Here is a 26806-nt window from a genome sequence, read left to right as displayed (position 1 = left end):
TTTGTCTTGCTGACTGTGTTCTCTGCCCTGCAGAAGCTCCTCAGTGTCAGGAGGTCCCATTTATTAATTGTCGATCTCAGTGTCTGTGCTACTGGTGTTATATTCAGGAAGTGTTCTCCTGTACCACTTCGTCCAAGGGGAATTCCCACTTTCTCCTCTAAGAGGTTTAGTGTGGTTGGATTGATGCTGAAGTCTTCCATCGATTTGGATTTAAGTATGTGCATAGTGATAGATATGGATCTATCTGCTGTCTTTTTTCATGCCAGCATCCAGTTACTCCAGCACCATTTCTTGAAGATTCTTTCTTTTTTCCATTGTATAGTTTTAGCTTCTTTGTCTTGATTCGATTTGCCAGTATTTTATTGAGTATTTTTGCAACAATATTCATGAGGGAGATTGGTCTGTAATTCCCTATTTTGATTGTGCCTTTGTGTGGTTTGACTATTAATGTAATTGTGGCCTCGTAAAAAGAGTTTGGCAGTGATCCTTCTGCTTCTATTGTGTGGAACAATTTGAAGAGTATTGGTATTAGCTCTTCCTTGAATTTTTGGTAGAATTCTGCACTGAAACCATCTGGCCCTGGACTTTTCTTGGTTGGAAGATTTTTATGGCTGTTTCTGTTTTTTTTAGAGGATATAGAACTGTTTAAATTGTTGTTCTCTTCTTGATTTAACTTTGGTAAGTGATATCTATCCAGAAAATTATCCATTTCCTTTAGATTTTCCAATTTAGGGGAGTACAGATTTTCAAAGTATCACCTGATGATTCTTTGGATTTCCCCAGTGTCTGTTGTTATATCCCCTTTTTCATTTCTGATTTTGTTAATTAGAATGTTATCTCTTTGTCTTTTGGTTAGGTATGATAAGGGTTTGTCTATTTTGTTGATTTTCTCAAAGAACTATCGTTTTGTTTCACTGATTCTTTCTATTGTTTTCTTTGTTTCTACTTTATTGATTTCAGCTCTCAATTTGATTATTTCCTGGCTTCTGCTCCTCATGAGTGAGTTTTCTTCTTTTTGTTCTAGAGCTTTCAGGTGTTCTGTTAAATCTCTAGTGTGGCAATTCTCCAGTTTCTTCATGTGGGCACTTAGTACTATGAATTTTCCTCTTAGAACTGCTTTCAAAGTATCCCAAAAGTTTGGTATGTTGTACCTTCATTTTCATTGAATTCTAGGAAGTCTTTTATTTCTTTCTTTATTTCTTCCTTTACCCAGGAGTGATACAATTGATCATTGATCAGTTTCCATGAGTTTGTGAGGTTTCTGCAATTTGTGTTGAATTTGAATTCTAATTTTAAGCCATGGTGTTGTGAAAGGATACAGACAGTTATTCCAATTTTTTGTATCTGTTGAGGTTTATTTACCAACTATGTGGTCAATTTTAGAGAAGTTTCTGTGTGGTGCTGAGAAGAAGATATATTCTTTTTTTGTTTGGGTGGAATGTTCTATAGATGTCTGTTAAACCCAATTGGGTGATAACTCCCGCTAGTTCCATTGTTTCTTTCTTAAGTTCCTGTCTGGTGGACCTGTCCAGTGGTGAGAGTGTGGTGTTAAGTCTTCCACTATAAGTGTGTGGGGTTTAATATATGATTTGAGTTGTACTAATGTTTCTTTTATAAATGTGGGTGCCTTCATATTTGAGGCAAATATGTTCAGAATTGAGACTTCTTCCTAATGGATTTTACCTGTGATGAATATGAAATGACCTTATTTATCTCTTTTGATTAATGTTGGTTAGAATCTGTTTTATTAGATATTAGGATAGCTATACCCGCTTGCTTCTTACATCCATTTGATTGGAAATTCTTTTCCCAACCCTTAACCTTGAGGTGGGATCTGTCTTTGAAATTGAGGTGTGTTTCTTGTATGTAGCAGAAGGATGGATTCTGTCTTTTTATCCATTCTGTTAGCCTGTGTCTTTTTATAGGTGAATTAAGACCATTGATATTCAGGGATATTAATGACCATTGACTGTTGATTCTTGTTTGCTTTGGATCCATTTGTGGTAGTGGTTTTGTGTTTGAGGTTTTCTTCCATTTCTGATTTCTGGTAAAGTTAGATTATCTATTGCCCATGTTATTTTGAGTGTACTTAACTACCTTGGGTCGGATATTTCCTTCTAGAACCTTCTTTAGGGCTGCATTTGTGGATATGTATTGCATAAATCTGGTTTTGTCATGGAATATCCTGTTTTCTCCATCTATAGTGACTGAGAGTTTTGCTGGGAATAGTAGTCTGAGCTGGAATCTGTGGTCTCTTAGTGTTTGTAGAACATCTATCCAGGACCTTCTGGCTTTTATAGTTTCCATGGAGAAGTTCGGTGTAATTCTGATAGGTTTGCCTTTATATGTTACTTCGCCCTTTTTCTTTGCTGCTTTTAATGTTCATTATTTATTCTGTATGCTTGGTGTTTTGATTATTATGTGGTGAGGGAACTTTTTTTGATCCAGTGTATTTGGTGTTCAGTAAGTTTCCTGTAGTTACATAGGCATCTCATTCTTTAGGTTGGGAAAGTTTTCTTCTATGATTTTGTTGAATATGTTTTCTGTACCATTGAACTGGGCTTCTTCACCTTCTTCTATACCTATTATTCCAAGATTTGGTCTCTTCATGGTGTCCCATATTTCCTGGATATTTTGTGTTGAGGATTTGTTGGACTGAAGACTTTCTGTTGTCCATGAATCTATTTCCTCTAGTTTATCTACAGTGCATGAGATTCTGTCTTCCATCTCTTGTATTCTGTTATTTATGCTATCATCTGTTGTTCCTGATTGTTTATTCAGCCCTTTCATTTCCAATATTACCTCAGCTTTTTTTCTTATTGCCTCCATTTTGGTTTTCAGGGCTTGAGCTGTTTGAATTGCTTCCTTCATCTGTTTGATTGTTTTTTCTTGGCTTTCCTTGCTTTCTTTAAGATATTTGTTAATTTCTTGCATTTTTTTGGTTTGTGTTTTCTTCAATTTCTTTAAGGGATTTTCTCACATCCTCCTTGAGGGCCTGTATCACTTTCAGGAGGTTGTTTTCAAGGTCATTCTTTTCTGCTTCATCTGTTTTGGTATGGTCTGGTCTTGCAGGTGTAGAGTTTCCAGACTCTGGTGGTGTCATAGTGGTTCCTCTGTTACTGGCTGTGTTTTTATATTGCCTTCTTCCCATCCTTTCTTTTAGTGGATGCTCAGTGGGGTCTCTTCCTCTCCTTAAGCACTTGGCAAGGTCCGGAAGGCACTGAAGACTTAAGTACTGAGCAAGGACCAGAAAACACTGAAGACTGAGGTGTGGGAACACCCAGGGTGATCCTTCCAGGATGGGCAGGCACAGAAAATGCTCAGGGAGATGGAGCCTGGGGATATAGGGAGTTGGGGCTCAGAGCAGGGCCTCCATTCACCTTAAGCCCAGGGCAAAGTCGGGAAGGGACTGAAGACTGATGTGTGGGCCAACTCAGAGTGATCTTCCAGGATGGGAAGGTCCTCTCTAGGCACAGGAAATGCCCAGGGAGACAGAGCAGGGAAGTGTAGGGAGTTGGGGCTCAGAGCAGGGCCCCCATTCACTTTAAGCACCAGGCGAAGACCAGAAGGCACTGAAGACTGAGGATGGTGTGGACCGACTCAGGGTGATCCTTCCAGGATGGGCATGTCCTCTCTAGGTGCAGGAAATGTCCAGGGAGACGGAGCAGGGGGGTGTAGTAATTTGAGGCTAAGAGCAGGGCCCCCACTCACCTTAAGCTGAGCTTTCATTTTGTGATTATACTTTAGAATTTATAGTAGGACAACTTGAATGATATATCATTAAACTAATCACAATGTGATTTAATAATGAATGGGCAATACATAAAATTTCAGACTTTTAATTCCACACATTTATTTCATATTTTAATCCAGAGGGTTTCAAAGAATTTCTTCTTTGCAATTTACCAAAAGCCATGGTTTCATGCCTTAAATCTGCCGCTAGGAATTCACTGTAGAATTTAGGTCTTCCATGATGACCAGTAGAAGCAAAGGACAGCAATGAAAATTCCCCATAAATATGCTACTTACAATCTTTTTATAAAGAGTTAAGAAAATAAATTCTGTTAAAAAGTTCCCAAAACAAACACAGCAAAGTTGGCATTTCTAAACTTTCCCAACATTAGAGTGCAAGGAATAGCCCTATCATACTGAATAAGAGAGACAAGCAACTTCTTTGCTAAAAGCTCAGCAAATACCATTTAACTGATAATATTAAAACTCAGCAGGTCTCTGAGCAGCTAAATTAAAAGCTATTAAGAGGCACATAGTTAATTAATGGATCTAATTCTTTTTATCAATTAAAGGATACATAATTTAGCAGGATAAAGAATAATGGAACAAGATATTTCTTATATAGTGGCACTAAGCCTCACCATTTTAAATGGTAGACGAAATATTTGGGTATCATTTGGAATGGAGAAGGAAGGCAAATACTCCCTTCTTCATATTTACAAAGAGAATGTGAGTTTTTACAAGATTGTTGTGTTACAAGTATCAAAATTAAACTTAGCACTGACATAAAGTAATAATTACCAAAATTTATGAGAGTGCAAAAATATCTCTCAGATCTTTACGAATTTCATATACATATAATATATATAAATATCATATATATGATATAGTAAAAATAAAAAAATAAGAGAAGATTTCAAAGGAAAACCCCTGACAGGACATTATGAGACAAGGAACCTCCAAGGATACCATCTAGTTCACTTTTTCTTGGCCATCTGTTGCTGGGCATGCAGTCTACATTTTAGAGTAAGTTGTTTCCCCAATGAGACTCCCTTGGAAAAATCTAAATTTTCATTTGCAAGTGATTATCAACTGAGACAGCTTCAGTGTTAGGGATGATGCAGATGTCCACTACTTAACAGCTCTCAGACCCTATCTGGTGCAAACCTATTCAGTCCCTGTTCATGATGCCTCAGTCTCTGTGAATTCGTATGTTCATTAATCATGTTGATTTAGTGGGCCTTGTTTTCTTGCTGTCCTCCATCTCCTCTGGCTCTTATAATCTTTCTGTCTCTCCTTCTGAGTGATTTCCAGGGTTGAAGAGGAGGAATTTGATGGAGACAACCAATTTGAGACTGAGTACCCTAAGGTCTCTCATTCTCTGCAGAATATCTAGCTGTGGTCTCTATACTTCTTTCTATCTGCTTCAGGGAGAAATTTCTCCAATGATGGCTGAGCAAAGCACTGATATATGAGTATAGCAGTAAATCCCATTTTAAACAGATATAATGGATCAGTAGAGATTGACACACCCACAAATTGACATTTGCCTAGAAAAATCTGCAGAATAAAGCAGGCAGGTCTCAAAGAAAGTTTCATAGCTCTGAGAACAACAGAGTAGTCTTGGAACCTGAATATCCTGAATCAATAAATGTAAATCAAATATTTTAGTAATTGTCCTTCATATACTATGCTTCAATTGAATAGACTTAGATATGTTAAAGAATAAGAAAAATGACAGACATAAGGTGTAACATTGTACATAATGACACTGTAAATAACTATATAATCTTGTTTCCCAATAAAAGAACTATTAAATAGTAAGAAAAATGTTTTATAAACCTTTCCTTACACTGACCTGATGATAAATGTCTTTAATCTCAAGCAGATCTCTATGAATTCCAGACCTGCATAGTCTATATAGCAAGTTCTAGCCTAGCAAGGGGTATATAGTCAAACCCTGTCATAGCAGACAAGGAAATCAAAAGCAAACAACAAACATTACTCAATTTATAGTATCTGGAAATTTTCTCTTAACAATATAAAAAAAATACAAAATGCCTGTCAAAGAAACTGTACTTAAACATGAGGATGTTAGTTAAAATGCATGGTATGTAATGGAAAAATGAGTCAATAGCTCCCTCCCCCTCAAAAGTCTACATAATGGTAAATTTGGGCAGACACATTGTGGAATACATGGTATAACTTCTAGTTCCTAATCAAAGGTCATGATTCGCTTCTTGTAACAACCAGATCATCTGCCAACAGCCTTTAAACTCCAGGCAGAGTTTTAGCGAGTGATATCCAGGTGTGGTTAGTTCTGAGTTCAAGCCACATGGCCACAAATGTAGTGCACAGCCTCTACCTCACAGCCACAGACATAATGTGCAGGTCTTCCTGTTAGCCACAAATAGTGCACAGGCTCTACCACCTTAAAGCAGAATCTAAATGCAGAAGCTCTTCTCATAGCCACAAACAAATCACCCCACCCGGGGTTTACCTCACAGCTACAGACACAAAACCTGGGGTCTGATCAGCAACAAATAGTACACATCTCCTACCAAGAGCACAGAATGTTAGACTACAGTAAAGATTATACATGTTTGCTTATGGCTTTTTCATTTTCATTTTTTCAGTTTTTGTCCTGCCCACTCCCATGGCTGTTTAATCTCAAATAGACAAACAGAGGCTTATATTAATTATAAACCATGTGGTCAATGGCTCGGGCTAGCTCTCTCTTAATTATTAACCTATTGCTATTAATATTTGCATCTCCATGTGATCTTGGCTTCCCGATGATGCTTGGGCCTCTTTCTTCATCTGCAAGCTACATGGCATCTCCCCTGTGACTCACTCTCTCAGTTTCTCTAACCGGAATTCTCCTAGTCTTGTAGCACTGCCATGAATTCCTGCCTGGCCTGCCTGTCCATTGGTCAAAACAGCTTTATTCATCAATCAATAAGAGAAACATATTTGCAGTATGGAAGGATATACCCCATCAGAGAGACATATACAAATTGATACTGTGATACTGAACTATTGGTTGTTATTAGTACATATTTAGTGTATACTAATTATATACATATATATACTTATATATATGTATGCAAAATGGAGGCAAGAGCTTTGGGAAATGTGTTTGTACACATACATCATATAATTAATTAATAAAACTTTCAAGTTGATGATGACAATATTATTATGTATGGTCATCTCTGAGCAGGGGCTAAATAAATTATTACAAATATAATGACCTTGAAGACTGCCATATATGCCATTCTAGAGTCTTCATCCAATGATTGAAGCAGAAGCAGACACCCACAGCTAAACACTGAACTGAACTCTTGAAACCCAGTGGAAAGGATGGAGGAGTGATGAGCAAAGGAGTCAAGACTGGGCTGATTTAACTCACTGAAACAGCTGACCTGAACAAGTGGGAGCTCTTGGACACTAGACTGATGGCTGAGAGGCCAGCCTGGATCTGATCCAGACCCCCTGAATGAGGGTATCAGTGAGGATGCATAGGCAATCTATGGGGCCTTGTGTAGTCAATCAGTGTTTGTCCCTTGCCTACAGATGGACTTTGTGTGCCCATCCCACATTGAGGGATGCTCTCTTAGTCTGTACATAAGAGGGAGGACCTAGACTCTGCCCTGGATGAAATGGCAAACTCTGGGGATTCCCCATGGAGGGCCTCACTCTCCCTGGGGAGCAGAGTGGGGATGGGGGGCACTGAGAGGATTGGTGATGGTGAATGGGAGGAGGTGAGGGAGAGGGAACTGGGATTGACATGTGAAGCAAGCGTGTTTCTAATTTAAATAAAATAATATAATGAGTACTTGATTTAAAAATAATGCCATCTTATTGAGAGAAATTATACTAATATTTTACTTGTGTTTGCATTTTTATCATTATATAATGCATTTATAAATGTTTCTGTAATAAAGATGTTTGTGATGGTCAACACCTAGAATTCTAGCACTTGCTGCTGGAGACAGAAATATAAAAGTTTCATGGCCAGTGTCAGATACATAGAAATCTCAAGGTCGGCATTAGGTACATCAATTCTATCATAAAACTAACACGCAAAAAAATGAAAACTTTTACTATAATGCGGTAGTGATACACACAAAATTTTATGGTTTTCTACAGTTGTCAGGTTAAAACAGAAGGTCTTTTGAAACATGATATATGCTATAAATAATGGTATTTTTAGTTATAGTGGTTTGCTTCTATGTATATTTCCTAGATTGCCTCTGATAGCATGCACTTTTATCAAAATAAACATGAATATTTTGTGTTAAATAGTGCTTCTTCTGTAAAAGTTCACAATCTTAATCTAAGTTTTCAGTTGTTTGTGCTACATTCTTTTTCTTCATACTAAATTCTGAAAATGTGACAGCTTAAAATAAATATTTGTTTTCCAAACTTGTTGAATGTGAGAAATTTGACAACAACTTAGCAGATAGACTGTTCATCTTAACATCAAATGCCCCATAATAATGTTTCATTGTGCAGTATCAGTTTTCTGACACTTATTTTACATGTTATTCTGTGCTTAGTTTTCAACACACCTTAATTGCCTCACACATTAGTTTAAAAGAAGTTTCTATTATGTATTGACATCTCTTACTTCTTTTTAAACATCAATTATTTAAATATTATATTTTAAAAACACACTTTTTTTAGTTATTGTGTTGTTTTGTATGTGAATGCATACATGTGCCATAATGTCTAAGTGGATGTTGAGGAACAGGCTGAGGGAGTCTATTCTTTTCTTCTACCAAGCAGGTCCAGAGACTTGAGCTTAGGTCATCAGGCTTAGTAATATGAACCTTTATGTGCAGCCCATTTCACTGATGCAAACAAAGTCCTTATGTTACTCTTCTGCTAGGAGCATTTGAATTTTTCACACATCACTTCTTTTGTTTATTTTGCCTTTCCTAGTTTCTGAATATTTCTTGCTTTATTCCATGGTCCTTGTGTGTGTCTAATAACTCCATATTTAGCAGTTTCTTATTCATATTTACTAATCTGTTATTTTTGCTCTTTATTGGATTTTATCATCTATTTGTATATGCTTGAATACTTTTTTAGATACACTGATAATTCACAGTGGGGCTTAAAAGATGCTTCAATGATTAAGAACACCTGTAGTTTTTCCAGATGACCAGTGTGCAGTTCTTAACACCAACACTTGACAGTTCACAACCATCTACATATACAATTCTAGGAGATTGAAAGTACATTTCTATACTACAGGAAAACAGGCAATGCACATGAATACAAGAAAAAAACCAATTCTATACAAACAATTCTAAAAAACGTGAAATGGATAGTATATATTACAAAACATACTTTAAATTTCTGTATATTAAAAAGTTAAAGGGTAAAGATGCTTTCTGAAAATGTAAAACCACAGAAAGTTTGAGATTTTATTTTACCAGGTAAATTATAATATGCTTCATGTTTTTGATGACTTTAAAAAATGTATAGCCTATGGAGATGGAGAAGTAGATTAGCAGTCAAGAGCATTGATTGCAATTTACTAACTCTCCAATTCAGTTGATATTAGTATTTGTAAGCTGATATTCCTTCAAGAATATTCTCTTGTTTATAATAGAAATAATGAAGTGGTGTATTCTTTTGTTTGTTTTTTTGTTTTGTTTTGTTTTTTTACGAGGCAGGGTTTCTCTGTATTGTTTTAGAGGCTATCGGTCCAGCCCAGCCTCGAACTCACAGAGATCCACCTGCCTCTGCCTCCCGAGTGCTGGGATTAAAGGCGTCCGCCACCACCGCCCGGCTGAAGTGGTGTATTCTATTACACATAATAATTGTGAAATATTTTCAATTTGTTTGATTGAATTAAGACTTACTGTTAAATAAAAAAGAGTATTGAGTGCTCTTCCAGAGCACTCAGGTTCAATTCCAAACAGCTAGATGGCAGCTCATATACATCTGTAGCTCTAGTTCCAAGAGACCTGATACACTTACACAGGTAAAACACCAATGTACATGAAAATTAAAAAAAATTTAATGTGTATTATAAAATGTAACTATCACTTGAACATATTTCAAATTAATATAGTACAAAACATACACTCATGTGTATGTTAAACAATATACATATATAATAGGCATATATTACTCATGATGAACAACATATCACTTATATAATATATACATATATAAAGTAAGTATCACTTGAATAGAATATGATGTTATATGTCATATATTGAACAATTTCCAATGAATAATTAGATAGGTTCATCATGTATACAATATACTTTAATATTTTCCAGAATACCTCAGCTTCTAAAGTATCCAATAAGGGATATAAATTAAAAGCATAAAACATGGATTTAAATTCTCACTTTATTTTATTTTTCTGTGGCAGTTGGGTATGACACTACTTATGATTCTCTTACATGATGGCCTATTTTATCTACAGCAATAATAATATTTGATTCATAAGAAACAGAAAAATGTTATGAATTGTGTTGACTGTGATGTACACAGTACTCATAAATGAGTGAAAGAAACCTGCATTTACCAGAGAGCTTCCAAAGAAGACACTGAAAATGCTCTTGAGACAATAAATCAGGTCAGCAAATGAGTATTTCTATGTTTTATGCCATTTAAATTCTGATAACTCTACTACCGTTTTCTTTATGATTTAGTGGAATAAAGAAAAACTAATGAATGGATTTTAAGTTTGTGCTTACTAACCAAAGTAGAGCATCCATTCTTACCAAACAACTTAAAAATGGCCCCCAATGAAAGTGAGGCTGATATTCACGCCTTGGAATAATATGTTTCTGGTGATGTGAGGCACAGCCACTGAGTTATGGTAGCCATGCACTTCTTTTCTTATTTTTATTTTTAAATTTAAAACTATGAGGGTGTCCATAGTCTGTCATTTCATTCATGGCAGGGCCTAGACCCACCCACAAGAGTCCAGGATGAGAGTGCATCTCTCATTGTTGGATGGGCACACAAAGTCCATTTGTATGCCCGGGATAAATAATGATTGACTCTAGTGAGTGGAAAAGTACAAGAGTGAAATAAGATTTTATAGCTGAGAAAAAGAATTTCTTCCCCATGTATTCTCGTTTCTTTTGATTTTTCTCATGAGTTGCTTCTATCTTTCCACCCTTCATTCACCAGGACTCCTGTAACAATCTTGTCATCACCAGTCACCATGTGAGTCCATGGGACAAATTTGTCTATGGAAAAGAAAGAAAGTAAAACAACAACCAAAGCCACAATAAAACCCTCATACATGAACTTTGGGAACCCATTCCACATGGAGGGATGCTCTCTCAGCCTGGATACATGAAGGAGGGCCTATGCCCTGCCCTGATGATATGACAGACTTTGGAGATGGCCTAGAAAGGGCCTCACCCTCCCTGGAGATTCAAGTGGGGATAGGATGGGGGCTTGTGGGGGCTAGGGGGAGAGGAGGGCAAGGGAACTGGGATGCAAATGTGAAGCAAGCTTGTTTCTAATTTAAATAAAAAGGAAAAAATAAACAATGTGTTGACAATTCGTTCCAGGAATACAGCATCACTTAGGTTCCTATTTTGTATAAGAATATGTAGCTGACATTCAATAGTATTCTGGTCCATGACTGATATGTATCTGTGATGGCTATTCTTGGTTGTCAACTTGACTACCTTCTGATTATCTAAAACACAAACAACAATCTGTTTTAACGCAGATAAATTTTCAAGTGAAGGCACTTTCTTCTACTTTGAACACATTCTCTTAGATATAAATATTAGTATATCTTCTTCAATATTGATATTGATATTATTAATTCCATTGTATCAGTCATTAAGGCATTAAGGCATCTTTCCAAGATTATCATCCAAACTTTTGTCATGCAGATGATCTCTGATTTACCACAGATTGACTTAGTCTTTCTAAAGTGGATGTGAAAGAAATACACATTCAATATAGTCATTTTTCAAATAATGAATTTTGGTCTTTTTCATGGATATAAAAAACATAATGTGTTTCCATACTGAGTTCAAGGGACAGATACCAACCTACAGTCAACCATGTGGCTAGTTTTATAAGAACTCAATATTCTGCCAACTCTAGTTTCTCTATATTGCTAGTCTATGGTGTTTAATATTGCATCTCAGAGTAGTTAAAGTAGCTGTTTCTCCCACACATTACGTTAAAACTATGTGTATAATATTTTCAGTTCAAGTGGGGAATTAACTCTATCACAGTGCTGGAACAAATGAACTATAGGAAAACATAGGGAAAAGCACATTTATAACAAGCACCTACCAACAGTTTGATGGTAATCATTTAGACCCATGCATCAAAGAAATTCTTTTATCATTATTAATTCACATGTTTCTAAGAAAAATAATGTAATAGTGAAGTTAAATATTGAAATCAACAAGGATTTAAATTTAATATAAGTTAAAGTTACTACTTTATTATTAGAAAAATAGTTCCTCTTTGTAACATGATTCTAATTGTCTATCCAGAATTCCTGTTTGAAAGGCAAACAATTCCCTAAAAAGTCTGCAGCAGTTAAATTATTTAAATTAACTTTAAATTGCACATTACTTTACAAGCAAAGAATCATAGCCACAACCTTACTGGAAAGCTTATAAAATTTTGAAATGCTCCAATAATTTTAAATCTTGTAGAAACGTGGTGCCTTCTAAATTAAAGTGCTAATAAAAAATTAGCACTGAAATTTAAATCTCCATGAGCAATTCAGAATGATTTAAACTTATTGAAGCCTTTCAATTTTTTATGAGTTTTATATGTGGAAGTGAGTGAGGCCGTTTCCTTGGTAGCAAAATAGTTACTTAAAACATGTAAACAACATTGTCAACAGTGATAAATTTCCTGGAGCAAATGCCTCTCCAGATTGCCAAATATCACATGGGGAAAAACAGCCAAAATATATTTGAAAATATAATGTATGGGATCCTCTCAGTGTCAAAGGCTCCTATCCGGTACTAGTATACAGGTTTTCCAGTATAAAGGTCTGCACTTCAGGATGTTCAAGAAAACAACATGGAAAAAGTATTTGTTGAAAGCATATAGATACTGAATACATGGACAACTTCACATTAAATATTTTTGTCTATGATGTACATCTGTTTATCTTCAATATGAAGACATTGGACAAATATTGAATGCCTGCCATGAATATTACATTGAGTATATTTTCTTTTTAAAACTTAATTAGTGTTTATACACATGCATATTCACTGGCATGTACACACACACACAAACACACACACACACACACACACACACACACACACCATAGTGTGTCTGTGGAAATAAGAAATTAGTTTCCTCAAGCCATTCTCTACTACCACCACGGGCTCAAAGGAGAAAGCTAGGTCATCAGTCCTAATAACCTGTAGTCACTGAGCCATTGCTCTAACCCTAAGCATATTTGCTAATAAAGAAAACTACCTAGTCTCTTCTTACTGCTAAAGGAAACAGGTGTCCCATTATCTGTGATTGCATTCTCATTTACAAGGCTATTATTGGGATTTCAATTGTCAACATAGCTGCTTTAAGTAGTCTAATATTTTGTTTCCAACCTGTTCAGAGGTTACCTATGCCTGTTCCGAAGTTGCAAAACATACCAGAAATAACTCCTTTTTCAGGATTCAAGTGCCCCGTGTAATTTTGCCTAGTAAAAGAATAAACTGTGAGAGAAAATACATGGAAGCCAGCTTGCGGTTATCACTACACTAAAATATGGATTTCGATTCCTTTCAGGATCCCCTTCTTTCACTGAAGGTTCATGTACTACTGAAATGGTGAGGAATATTGTTTGAAAGTATGCCATATGTAACAGTGTGAACTTACAGTCTATAAAGTTCAAGACAAAACATGTTTTTATACTATAAATATCCAATATATAAGTCTGTGTTAAATTAATGTATTTCAATTGTTGAAAGTATTGTATTAAAACAAAATGTCTTTTATTACCCAATAATGCATCACTTTGAAAGAATGCCTGAGACTTTGTTATTTAGTGAAAAATAATTTGTCATGTTGGCTATACTGCATGAAATTTAAGTATTCAGTATTCCAAATGCAAATATCTTTGAGAAAAATAAAAAAATATTATTTTTATTAAACGTGGTTGTTTAGTTTTATGGTGAATGTATATATTGAATTTACATTTGATTTTATTTTTGTTGTTTTTTTTTTTGTGTGTCTCTGTGTTCAAGAGGATAGCCATGAATCATTTATCTCTGTCCTTTATGAAAATATGCTAAATCTTACTTTCTCAGGAAAAGCTTCACAAAAATGATGATAGCAACATCGGGTATTTTATTTACTCCACTGTTAAACTATTTCAAAAATAAAGAGATTCAGGAGTTCCTAAGTCCTCTCTTTAATAACTCACATCGCCCTCAGGTTTAATGTCTTCTTAAAATCATCAACTGTTTGTGCACATAGTATACCTATAATTTACATATGTGAAAAATAAACTATAAATAATAAGTTTTGTCCAATATGTTTACCAATTTATCTGTGACCCTTAAGAGAGGGAATTTTTTTTGATAATAGAAATTGCATTCATTGAATCAAGCCAACTTCGGTCTTAATGCCTATCATTGAACTTAAAACACATGAAAGCACAAAATACATAACCAACAACTCATATCTATTATATACCATAAATTTTTGTCTATATTCTTTTTGTTTATGACAGTAATGTTTTCTAAAAATGGAGCTATTATGATTACAACTGTATATGACAGGAGAAGTACATATTAAATTAATAAATATATTTGTTTAAGTTTGTTAAGTCTATATTAATTCTATTTTCATTTTATTGAATATAAAACTAAATATTAGGAATTGATGAATACATGAATAATAACTACTATAGTAAATGCAGAGGTAGGAAACGTATTCTTTTGCCTGTATCCTGATACTATTTTTCAAATAATTAAGGTGCAGTCAAGCACCAGAAAGTGTTCACTTAGAAAACAGAAGGACATGGATGAGGAATTCAAGGTCAACCTCAGTTACATAAAAAGTTTGAGTTTAGTCTAGGATACAGTAGATAATGTCTGGAAAAAAACCCTGAAGTGCAAGATGAGATATGTAAGCCAACTTTTTAAGCAATATAAAATCACAGAAGAAGAAAAAGAAAGGCAGAGTATTGTGGACCAAGTAGGGCCTGAAAAAATGCTGAGATGAAAACTAATAATAAAAAGATATGGCTCCTTTGAGAGTCTCTGCCATATATCAAAAGACATAAGCAATTTTTTTCATGCTAAATAGAAACAAAATACAGAAAATAGGTTAAAAAACTCCTGCCACAGTGCAGGTCATGGGCATTCCAGATATGTGGAGGGGGAGTGGGGGGCGTGTCTTGGATGCAGTTCTTGCTCACCTATTTGCAACCATCCTACAGTGTTTAAGTTTTAGATGGAGGTTTCTGTCATGACCCTTCCTGGAGCTGTTCAGTCCCAAATAAACACAGAGTCAGACATAGTGCTAACAAATTCTTACAGCTTAAATTAACCAATAATTCTTATTTATGTTTAGCCATGTGATGTGGTACCTTTTCTCAGTAAGGCATTTTCATCTTGCTTATTCCATGTCTGCCTGGCAACTGCACCTCTGCCTTTACTCTCCCCAGAATTCTCCTAGTCTGGTAGTAGTTCTACCTAACTTTTCAATGGGCTAGTAGCCAATCAGCATTTTGTTAAATCAATACAATTGACAAATCTTTACCATGAACAAGAACATTATCCCACATCATTAAGTCTTGCTATCATGGACCAGAGATGTGGAGGAAGTCAACTCACAAAGCTGCAACAGAGATTCTAGGCATGCTGCCTAGTAGTTTAAAGGCTCTCACAGTCAAATAGACAAGAGATATTCAGGATAAGATATCCAGAGTGAAAAAACTACTATAAAGATTCTAATGTGTTGAACAGTGTGCATAGGCTTAAGAAAGCAAAGAGAAAGTGTGTGAATAGTCATAGGGGAAAAAAGGTATGTAACTAAAAAACTCTTTAAAGATAGAAGTAAAGTAATACAAAAAGGAGTAAGTCCTGCAGAGATGGAGAATGCAAAGGGAGTCTTGGACTTTGGTGTTGTTGTTGTATTGATCTTGAATTTTTTGAGCAAATGATGGCTCCTCTGAGACATGGGCTTGAACGAGGGACTTCTGAAGTAAGCCAGCCTGTATACTTTTAGGAATGCCTTAACTTTAAAATGAAATATATATATTTCAAACAGAAGTAAAAAATGCTTGGGGGAAGAGGTTTTGTTTTTGTTTCTATGAGAAACAAGAGGCTATGGATTCCTTTTAATTTAATATGGATCGGGTTTGGTCAGAGGAGACAACCTAAATCTTGATAGACAATATATATCAATAAAGGCTACAGCTGGTCATTATAAAGACTGTGTCATTATCTCAATTTTTCAAGGTCCCCTACAGATGCCTTTACCCATAGACAACAGGAAACAGTTTAGAGAAGATGATATCAACATTTCCAAGAAATGCTGAGAGTGGTTATTCATTATTTGATGGTTTATAGATGTTTGCTCCCTAACTTCTGAGACAGAGACCTCCTATTTAAATTTTCTCTCTGCATAATGTGCCACTGTGGATCTCTGCACCTACTCATCTTAAGCTAGGTATGTGAAGATAAATAGATATTTGTGAGTCTTATATTACGTTTCATCCACAGCTTGGTGAGGTGAGCAAGTATTTCACAGAGAAAACTTAAATCTCTTCTTAAAATGGGTCAAACAATATAAGTAATATTATATTGTTTATTATTATTATATACTGTGCCCATTTTTTCAATATGCTTTAATTGATCATTTTACAAATCACTGAAAGCACAAGTCAAACATGAACTCTTCTGGAGCTTCTTTTATCTTATGCCAGCTTGTGAGAAAATTGAAGGTAGTTAGTGCTAAATCCTATCCTGACATTATCACTGCAGATTATGTTTATTACATTTTTGAGACACATAAAGAACATGAAGGATTCCCTTAATTTCCATATTTTGTGCTTAGCCTGTAGCTAATTTATCTCTTAAAAATACATTTGATATGTGTTTGTCTTGAAAAATCAAATTAAATGTTACGATTACATGGTACCTTGTGGCACTGAATGATTCCTATTATAAATTTATTGTTTGTGGTTGGCAAGATTCAAGATTCTTTTTTCTTTTTTGCTATTTTATAACAAACTGAAGCATATTTTAAAATGGTGCACTTAATGTGTGTAAAGTACAGATACAATAACATTCTCTAAGAAGTTTTGTCAAAATTAAATAAATTTTATATTACTTTACCAAGTCAAACTTAACTATATTACTAATGACTTCTTACATTCTGTAGGATACCACAGCTAGTTATGTGTTATATTTACACTTATTTTTCAAAGAGTAACTATGCACAGAATATGTGTAAGTGTAATTTTGACATACTCAGTATTTATTTCAGTAGTAAAAACTGTGTTAGTCTAAAATCATATATGATTCTGAATTACCTTTAAAATTGAAACCACACTGTATTTTAAGATGACCTAATCTTGGCTTCTTCAATATTTAGAATAGATGGGTCGGCTAGCTTTGGTAAAAATTCTTCAACTATAAGGTGATTTGTTTCCATTGTGATTGAACTTACTGTAGAGGTTAGGGTGCCATTGAGCATTGTTGATGGAAAATCCATTGATTTATCTGAAATATTTCCTTTATGAATCACTTCCTTTGTCTTTAGTCAGTAGTATTTTATTTTACATACTTTTGCTTTGAAAATAAATCACTTCTGATCCAAATAAAATTTTCAATAGTTAAATGTTATAATTTAGATTTTTTTGAGGGAAAATATGAACTATAACTGAAAATGATTGCTCTGAAAATAATATGACAACCTGAAGTCAAACTATAGGTTCAGAAATGAATATTAGAGCTATGTGAAAAGGTGAGCATAATGCATGTATAAAGGTTGAATAAATATTCTATCCTATTAATATCATATCTTATCATGTATTTCAATATACAATGTAATGGGGCAATGATGAGGAAGTCTTTCTGTGTATATATTGTCCTATTGTTTGATAAATTAAGCACTGTTGGCCAATAGGGAAGCAAGATATGTGGGATTAGGAGTCGAGGAGGATTCTGGGAAATGTAGTCAATAGTTGACAGCCGCCATGTGATCCTGGAAAGAGAGGATTCATGCGGCTGCATCCTCCGTGAGATAAGACCTTATAAAAATATGTATTAGTAATTATGGGTTAAAAATTAATTCAGAGCTAGTCATTAAGAAACCATAGCAAGCATCCAACAGCTACATAATTAGTGTAGTGTCCTTCGTGTTCATTTGGGACTGTCTCGGTTCTGGGAACAGGGTGGTGGGAAAAATACACGGTACAGAAAATATTTAAAAAAAAAACAGAAAAATTCTTGCTACAAAATTTTCAAATAAAGTATTCTCAACATGTTTTCACATTAAGGACTTTCAGTTTTTGCACTTCAAACAGTAGAATAAACAGTATATAGATATGGATACAGTTTGTATATGTGTATGATGCATGCTTATGTAATTGTGTGTGTGTTTGCAGATGTGCATGGGATGGCATGTGCATGAGGATGCCAGAAGTCGATGCCACATGTCCACTTTCATTTCTGTGCGTGCCATTTTTGAAGCAGTTCCACACTGATCATGAAACTCAATATTTCACTGAGGCTGGTGCATTAGGAAACTGTAAGAATTCATCTGCCTCTATACGGCTAGAATTATAGATATGTGCCAGTGTGCAAGACCTATTAAGTGAGTACTGGTGATCATAACTCAGGTGTTTATGCCTGCATGATAAGCACTTTGCTTACACTGAACCATCTCCCCACTTCATAACCTCGATCTATTCTTTTGAGTTAATCTCAATAAAATTATTCTAAGGGGTTTAAAAATAAAGACTCCCTATAATTTCATGCTTATACATCAACTTATTTAGAATAAATTGGTACTTCCAACAGTTTCATGCATGATTATCTTGATTTGTCAAGGTTAAAAACATTTCATTAGATCACACTGAAATTAGCATGTATTCTAATATTTCACTATCACATTTAATGGTAACTAAACAGCATTATCATGGAGTTCTCCATTTATTACAGAGAATGAGAGCTCACCGTGTTAGAGAAATAGATTCCTCTGAAGATTAAACATTGTGATAGGGCAAATCAATGTCACAAAATAAAAGTGAACACTTCATGGACCATGTGGTCCTTACTGTGCTCTTGGGAGGATAATATGACATAAATCTTAGAGCCAATGTTCATTAAAAGATGCTCTTTTCAATTTACTGATTAAGATGAAAATTTAAAGACTCACCATTGCTAGAATTGTCTTTACCCCATATTTCACAATTCTGACAATGAGACAATTCTGTATCCAACTAACAAAGCAATAGCCAGTTAAAAATATCCATAAAACTTAACAGGAATTGGGTAATGTATTTCTACTTAATGAAGCAAAAAAAGACTTAATTGAGTCTGAAAATTCTTGTATTTCATGAGTGGTTTATGGAAGTTGAGATATGAGCTGAGTGTGCATGTAAAAAGAAGTACAGTAAAATGTTAATTGGCACATCTTCACTGAAGCAAAAATTTGCCAATTAAATGATAGGCATATTGTAATGCTAGAAAGTTGATTTCAAACTATATTCTTTCTGATTTTGGCAACAGTAGTTTCTTGAATTACTACAAAAAAATATCAAGTTGTCAAAGGTAAAAATATTAACTAGGGAAAGAAGTACCTATTTCTTCAAGTAAAAATTATTTCAAACTATCTTCAAGATGATCTTACACTTTGAAAAAATTGGTGTTATAAATTTACTAAAATGATTTCTATTAATATGTATGTAAATCTGAAAAAAGGAAATACCTTCATCATTGTTTCAGTAATTATTTTGTGTGGTTGATATAAAGACTAGCCATTGAAGGGATTATTCAGAAAGGAGGCTGAAGATTAAAAGTTTGCAATGATTCATCTTGGTTGTTGAACTGAACTGAAATTGGAATTCACTGGAAGGCAAGCCATGAGACATGCCTGTGAAAGAGCGGTCTTCTTGGTCATGTTATTAAGAGTGGGAATATCTTCTATAGGCGCTATAAAATACATGGACCACAGTTAGTTCTTCAATAATTATCCATGTAGTCATCTCTAGGTTGTTACTGTTGAGGTACCCAACCCAGTGGACTCAATAATTAAAAGTTCTTTGCCCTTTCAGTGTGACAGCCATTTTGGACTACCCAGAAATCATGAAGAATGTCGATCTAATAATTCACTTTTAATTTGTATTCATTTTATTATTTCTTTCCCTTTAGAGAACCCCTATTATTATAGTTCATGTTTTGGGCTGGGAAGGTAGCTCAGTGATATAAATCCTTCTTACACAAACATCTGTATACAAAGACAGCATCGTAGGAGTACTCTGTAACTAACTGTAGCACTGTGTGTTTAGAGAACAAAGATGCTGTAGACTCTCTAACCAGCCAATCTAGCCAACACAGTGATGTTGTGGATCAGTAAGTGTTCTTTCTCAAAAAAATACATGTGACAGAAAGATAAAAGAAGCACATGTTACTTACCTGTAATCTCTACATAGGCCCTCTCAGAAGAATGCATGCAAATGTATACAAACACAAGTAAATTTTACATATATGTAACTCTGAGCAGAAACTGAAAATAAGTTTAAGAAAAGACATGGTAGGATTTATGATTAGTAAACTTCTTCAAAGATTCAATTATGTTGGAAATTAAAAGAGGTATGTGTAGTTTATAGGTATTCAAGAAAACCTTATTTTACTCATGAAAATAGGACATTTCTAGGAAAATTACTGCTGTTTTTCTGAAAAGCTTAATAATTCTATGAAACACATTAAAAGAACAATTTAAAAATTTATGCAAAATTGTTTTAAATAAATCCATGTAAATTATCACACACCTATATAAGTTTGGGAATTTATAAAATTGTTAATTATAGCTAGGAATAATAACAGAGTCTTCCAAGATATTTTATGTCAGTGATCATTTACTGAATAGACATTAAATCTTTGATTTGTATATGTAAAAAGTAGCGTAAAATTTGTCAAAAGTGGACTACAAATTTTGTATTTGTTGTATTACTGACAATGGAGAATATACGTCTATTAAAAATCAGCATACTTGGCACCTTAATATCAGCGAAAAAATACAATTAAAAATTTTATCTTTAAATATTTAGTGAAATATCAGGAAGATATATACAGGTTTTAATATCATGAAATCTAATCTAACGGCATCAAAAAGAGACAAATTTAAATATGTGACATTTTTTATATGGAATCCCACTTTTTGACCTGGAGAAGTCAGGGATTGCACTATATACATGCATACATATAATGTGAATTGCACTCAGATACCATATATATGAGCAAGTCGGCTTATACTTCAGAAAGAAATGCAATGTCTTTAAATGTTCATGCGTGTCTAAATGTATTTTAATTTCTTGTAACATTTGAAGAGTAACTTTTAAAGAAAAGAAAATGTCTTTACATCAGTACCAATGTATTTATCTAACAGCAGTCAGGAAATTATAGGATTTCTTTTGTAAAACAAGACCCTATGAAAATGAAAGTTCAAATGGTCCACCAAAGTCATGTATAGCACTCTGGTAGATTTCTAATTCTGACTCCTCTGTTTCATATACATAGGACATAGACTATTCCAATTTTATTTTTCCAACAATGTAATTATTTAATAACTTTATCTATTCATAATTCCTATAACATATCTCTAATATAGAAAATACAATGAAAAGTTAACTCTATTAAGGCCCAGGCTTATAGCTTCGGGTAGAGCATTTACATAGCTATCATGAGTCTTGGATTTAATTCTCAATAGTAATTACACACATAGGCACACACACATAAACACACACACACAAATACAATAGCTGTTATAAATTCAATTTGAATACCCAGGAGGATTGAATAAGATTAGTAACGAACATATGGTATATGTGAGTATTTTAATTATGGAAATTGAGTAATGTCATTGGCTGTTTACAAAGCTTCGACAATATAATGTAGTATTTGAACACAGAAGAGTATTAGCACTGTTTTAGAGACATGAGTGTGCTGTACACCTTACAGAGAAAGGCAAGGGTGATCTCCTATAACATGTGAAACACTAATTAAACTCAGTGTTCATGATGAGACGGAATGTTAAAGCCTAGAATAAGGAGATGGAAAAGAACAGTGTATTGAATAGGAATGAAAGAGTCCTTAAAAAGATAAAACCCGAGAAACTGCTCAAGAGATTGATTTTGATGCTAAAGAGAAAAGAACCCAGCAGAATATGTTTTATAGTAACTGTGACTTTCTGAAGAAAATTTAACTTTCCTCTTAATTAAATAAATTTGGAGCTTACCAAGAGACATTCTGAGTTTTTTATTCTAAACTTGGAAGCTGTATTTGTCAACTTTATAACTTAATTGGGCTTTGATTTTGACAAATTGATTTTTCTTGCTTCTAATTTATTTAATTCAGTTTTCACAATTAGGCAAGCAATTAATCAATGGTGGAGTCATTAAGATTCATTGCATTGAAATGGTGTCCTGACAATCATCCTAACTAAGAACTGTGCAATTTATCAGAATGCAGACACTTAGGAAGATCTTAGGCAGACTTCGTGTAATATTCTTCAGTTATTAGTAAACATTTCAAATTTTTCCTTTACTAAAACCTACTGGATGAAGTTGTAACTTGCTTGTGTTTTGGTTTATCTTACAATGCAAACTTCTCTACAAATAAAATAATATTTACCTGTGATTATTAAAAGTATGAAACAGACATTTATAAGGGTACAAAAGATTTGCTAAGCCATTAATATTTTATTTCTATTCTTCAGTGTAGAAGATAGAGATACTACCAATTAGAGTTTTAAACTAGGAACTAACATTTTGTGTATATTAAACCAATTAACTTTTTCTTTATGTTTTTTTTTACTTACTGGGTATTTTGCATATAGACAAAAATTGAATTTGAGATTAGTGATTCTATATTACTGTGGGTTTTGTGATATAGAAGATATGTGAAATTTACTTCCTTTAATATAGCTAATAGTAATTTAAAATAAGAAAGTGGAATTTGTCTATGTATAAATACAATACGTCATCTTCAAAGAGGTTCCACATGATGCTAAGTTATAAAATCTTTGCAACACAATTATAGCCCTGATGCGTGATTAAAGCCAGAATACATCCATCAACTGGGCATGGTCATTCTTTTTTTTTTTTTTTTTTTTTTTTTTACGAGAAAGGGTTTCTCTGTATTGTTTCGGAGGCTATCGGTCCAGCCCGGCCTCGAACTCAAAGAGATCCGCCTGCCTCTGCCTCCCGAGTGCTGGGATTAAAGGCGTGCGCCACCACCACCCGGCGGGCATGGTCATTCTTAAGATGAATTGGTACAGCAGTTTAGCTGTCTTATTCTACTTCAGGAGCTTTGCTAATTCCCAAATTGTAGACGATACTAAGCAGATCATGTATAACTTCATTTGAGCATCCTGAGAAAGAGAATGGGTCTGTATGTCCATCATCCAGAACTGATAAGTCCTTCCTGTCACTGGTTGTTTTATCTGTTGTGATGTTATCCTATCTGCAGAATTCTAAATCCTACTGTCTAGCTGCTATTGTCACCAACAGGATGAGTTGCTGGATTCTTTCTGCCCAACTGTTTGACTTAGTTTTGACTTAGTTTTTGGGTATACCTACCTCTTGTTTAATACTGCTTTCCTAGACCTTCACGAGTGAGATCATGTCTAGACTCATGCTTGAACAGAGGATGTTTTACCCTTTTCCTTTTCTTTTTGTTGCAACATAAAATAAAAGTCATTGACCTCACTTTCAACTTCTCTTATGTAACATGCAATGTGGGAGATTTTGCATATGTTTCTGTATGTATTAATTAACTGTCTTTGTTGAGATCACTTGAATATGGTGGTTTCTACTTCAACAAATAAGAATATGTATTATGTATGACTTACAAAGGGAATATTTTTCTATTTATTTTATATCCAACCACAGTTTCTGCTCCCTCCTCTTCTTCCATCCCCCCTTTCACTTCTCAGTATATGCACTCCTCTGTTTCTGTTCTAAAGGAGGCAGGCCTCACAACGCTATAAACAAAGCATGTCCTATCAAGTTGTGGTAAGACTAAGCAACACCCCCCTTGTATTAAGGCTGGGAAAGGCAATCCAGAATGAGGAATAGGTCAGCCAAACATTACGGACAGCTCCTGCTCCCATGGTTAGGAGTCCCACAAGCAGACCGAGGTAAACAACTGTCATATATATGTAGAGGGCCTCGATCAGTTACAGGCTGGTTTCCTTGTTGTTGGTTCAAATTCTGTGAGCTCACATGATCCAGGTTAGTTATTTCTGTGATTTTCTTGACCCCCTGGCTTCTATACTCTTTCCTCCCTCTCTTCTTCAGGATTCCAAGAGCCTGGTCTCATGTTTGGCTGTGGGTCTTCGCATCTGCTTACATCAGTTACCGGATGAAAGCCCCTTAATGACAATTGGCATAGTCACCAATCAGATGACAGAAGATGGTGTGTTCAGGCTATTCTCAGGCTTTTATCTTCCACCTGGTTTTTACCTAATCCTGAAATACCCACATTTCCAGTCATCTCTTTCAGTACTCTCTCACTCTATACATCCCTAAACAGAATCCATCATATTCGCATCTCCACCCACCCCCCAATCCACGCAGGCATCTCTTCTATGTCCTCTTTTCAGGGACATCTATGTGTGTTCCCTTGGGCCCTCCTTTTTACATAGCTTCTCTATGTCTTTAGACCACAGCATGGTTATCCTTTACAGCTAGTATCCATCACAAAGTGACTTTTTATAAATCATTTTAATTACATGACATAATTTATTTAAAATTATTATACTTTAAATATTTTTCAATATTTGATGCAATGTATCTTTATAACATTTTTTGCTTTCTCCCAAGTCTTCATATATCCTCCCCATGTTCTTATTGACATAACTTTATATTTTGTCAAATAGACAATAAGTAAACAACAAAAGCAAAACAATAAAAAGAGAACAACACCAAAAACCAAGCCAAATATAACAAAAGGACACAAATTACATAGTGTAGTTTTGGGACTGGTTACGTACTCCAAAGCATGAGGATTGCAGGGAATAGAAAAATTAAATGGGGATAGGTATGGGTGACCAGGTTCATGAGAGAATAAGTAGAGGGATAAATAAAATTAAACATCTACTGGGAAGCCACTTAGAAGTGACATACTATAGAAAAAACATCCTAAAATATATACATAAATGAAGTAGAGTTATCATATAATGGGGGAGACAATATCCTAGTTATATGCCATGTACTACCAAGAAAAAAACCACAGTACTAGTAATGGATTACATTTTTTGAGTCACTGAGTCATTGAGTATAGTGCCCTATAAAGCTTGTCCCCTCAAATAGACAGATGATTGCTATTGCTCTTTGTTACCTTCTACAACCTGGTAATAAGGATCTATTGTGAAGATACAATTTACTTATGTCATCAAACATGGAGAATTCAAGGTGGTACCTGAGTAGAAGATTCACTGCTACTGACTATTGTTCATGATTCTAGAAAGCACTATATAACCTCCCTACCAGTAGTAAAAAGCAATCATCAATTCTAGCTGCAATTACTGCAAACATACAAAGGAAAACAGTGATCAGTCTTCAAGACCTACCCATATCACAGTGACACAACTGTTATGGAAGCAACTATCTATTATTTTATTAGATTTAAATGGAACACATAGCTGATATTGTTAATAAGGTCAAGAAACTGAGACTAATTAGGAAACAGGCCCCATGGGAAAACCTACTACTATTATTTGGCTAAAAATGGACATAGCAATAAAATGACTTCTAAGGGTCTATATCCATAGATCAGCACATTATTCATCCCTCATCTGAAATGCTTCTTCTTGCAGGAGATGGGAATTAACATGGAGATCCACAATGGAACAATGGGCATACTGTGTAAGACCTTCAATACTTACCCTAAGGCTCTGGGATTCATGCAGCAGATGAAATGGAAAAATTGCTGGATCTTTAGGTGGTGGTTGATTCCAAGGAAGGAGTGCCTTATAGACATACTAGGACTGATGCCCATATGAGCTGTAAGTGACCTACAATTTAAAAATACTTATTGAAATAATATGACAGAATTTGTTAATATTTACAGTACATCATGACTACAATCCATTCTTCCCCAAGTTGCAATTCTTTCTGTTTTAAATGTTTTTCTTTTTCCCAATTTTATATTTTTATATCATTTTGCATTACTACCACAGTTTTCCCTCCCATCCCTCTTCCATCACCTCCTCCCTTAACTACCCTCAGTTTACCCCCTGTCCACACCTCCTCACTGGTAAGGACTCCCATGGGGAGTCACCATAGTATGGTACAATAGGTTAGGTCAGGGCCTGGCCCCTCTACCATGAATTAAGACTGAGCATGGCATCCAACCATTTTAAATATTTTTCTTTAATTTTGTTTATTGTATTACATTCATCTGTGTGTTTATGTGAGTATACATTTCATAGTATAAGTGTTGAGGTCAGAGGACAACTTTCAGAGTTAACTCTTTTGTAACTAATTTTTATTTAAATTTAAAAATCTTATATTACATATCATTCCCAGTTCCCTCCCTCTGTTCTGCCATTTCCCCCCATCCCCCTCATCCCATGCCCTATCTACTCCTCAGGCAGGGTGAGGCCTCTCATGGGGGAACTTCAATGTCTGTCACATTATTTGTGGCAGAAACTAGCCCCCACTCCCCACCATGTATCTAGGCTGAGAGAGTATACCTACATAGGGAATGGACTCCAAAAGTTCATTCGTGGACTCGGAATAAATACTGGATCCACTGCTAGTGTCCCCATAGGCAGTGTTAAGTCTTTCAACCAGTAGATTTCAGGATCAAACTCATGTCACCAAATTCCGTCACAGATTCTATTACAG

This window comes from Mesocricetus auratus, unplaced genomic scaffold (genome assembly GCF_017639785.1).
Source record: "Mesocricetus auratus isolate SY011 unplaced genomic scaffold, BCM_Maur_2.0 Super-Scaffold_2245, whole genome shotgun sequence".
NCBI lineage: Eukaryota > Metazoa > Chordata > Mammalia > Rodentia > Cricetidae > Mesocricetus > Mesocricetus auratus.
The sequence above is the reverse complement of the archived record's forward strand: the minus strand, read 5'-3'. Positions refer to the sequence as shown.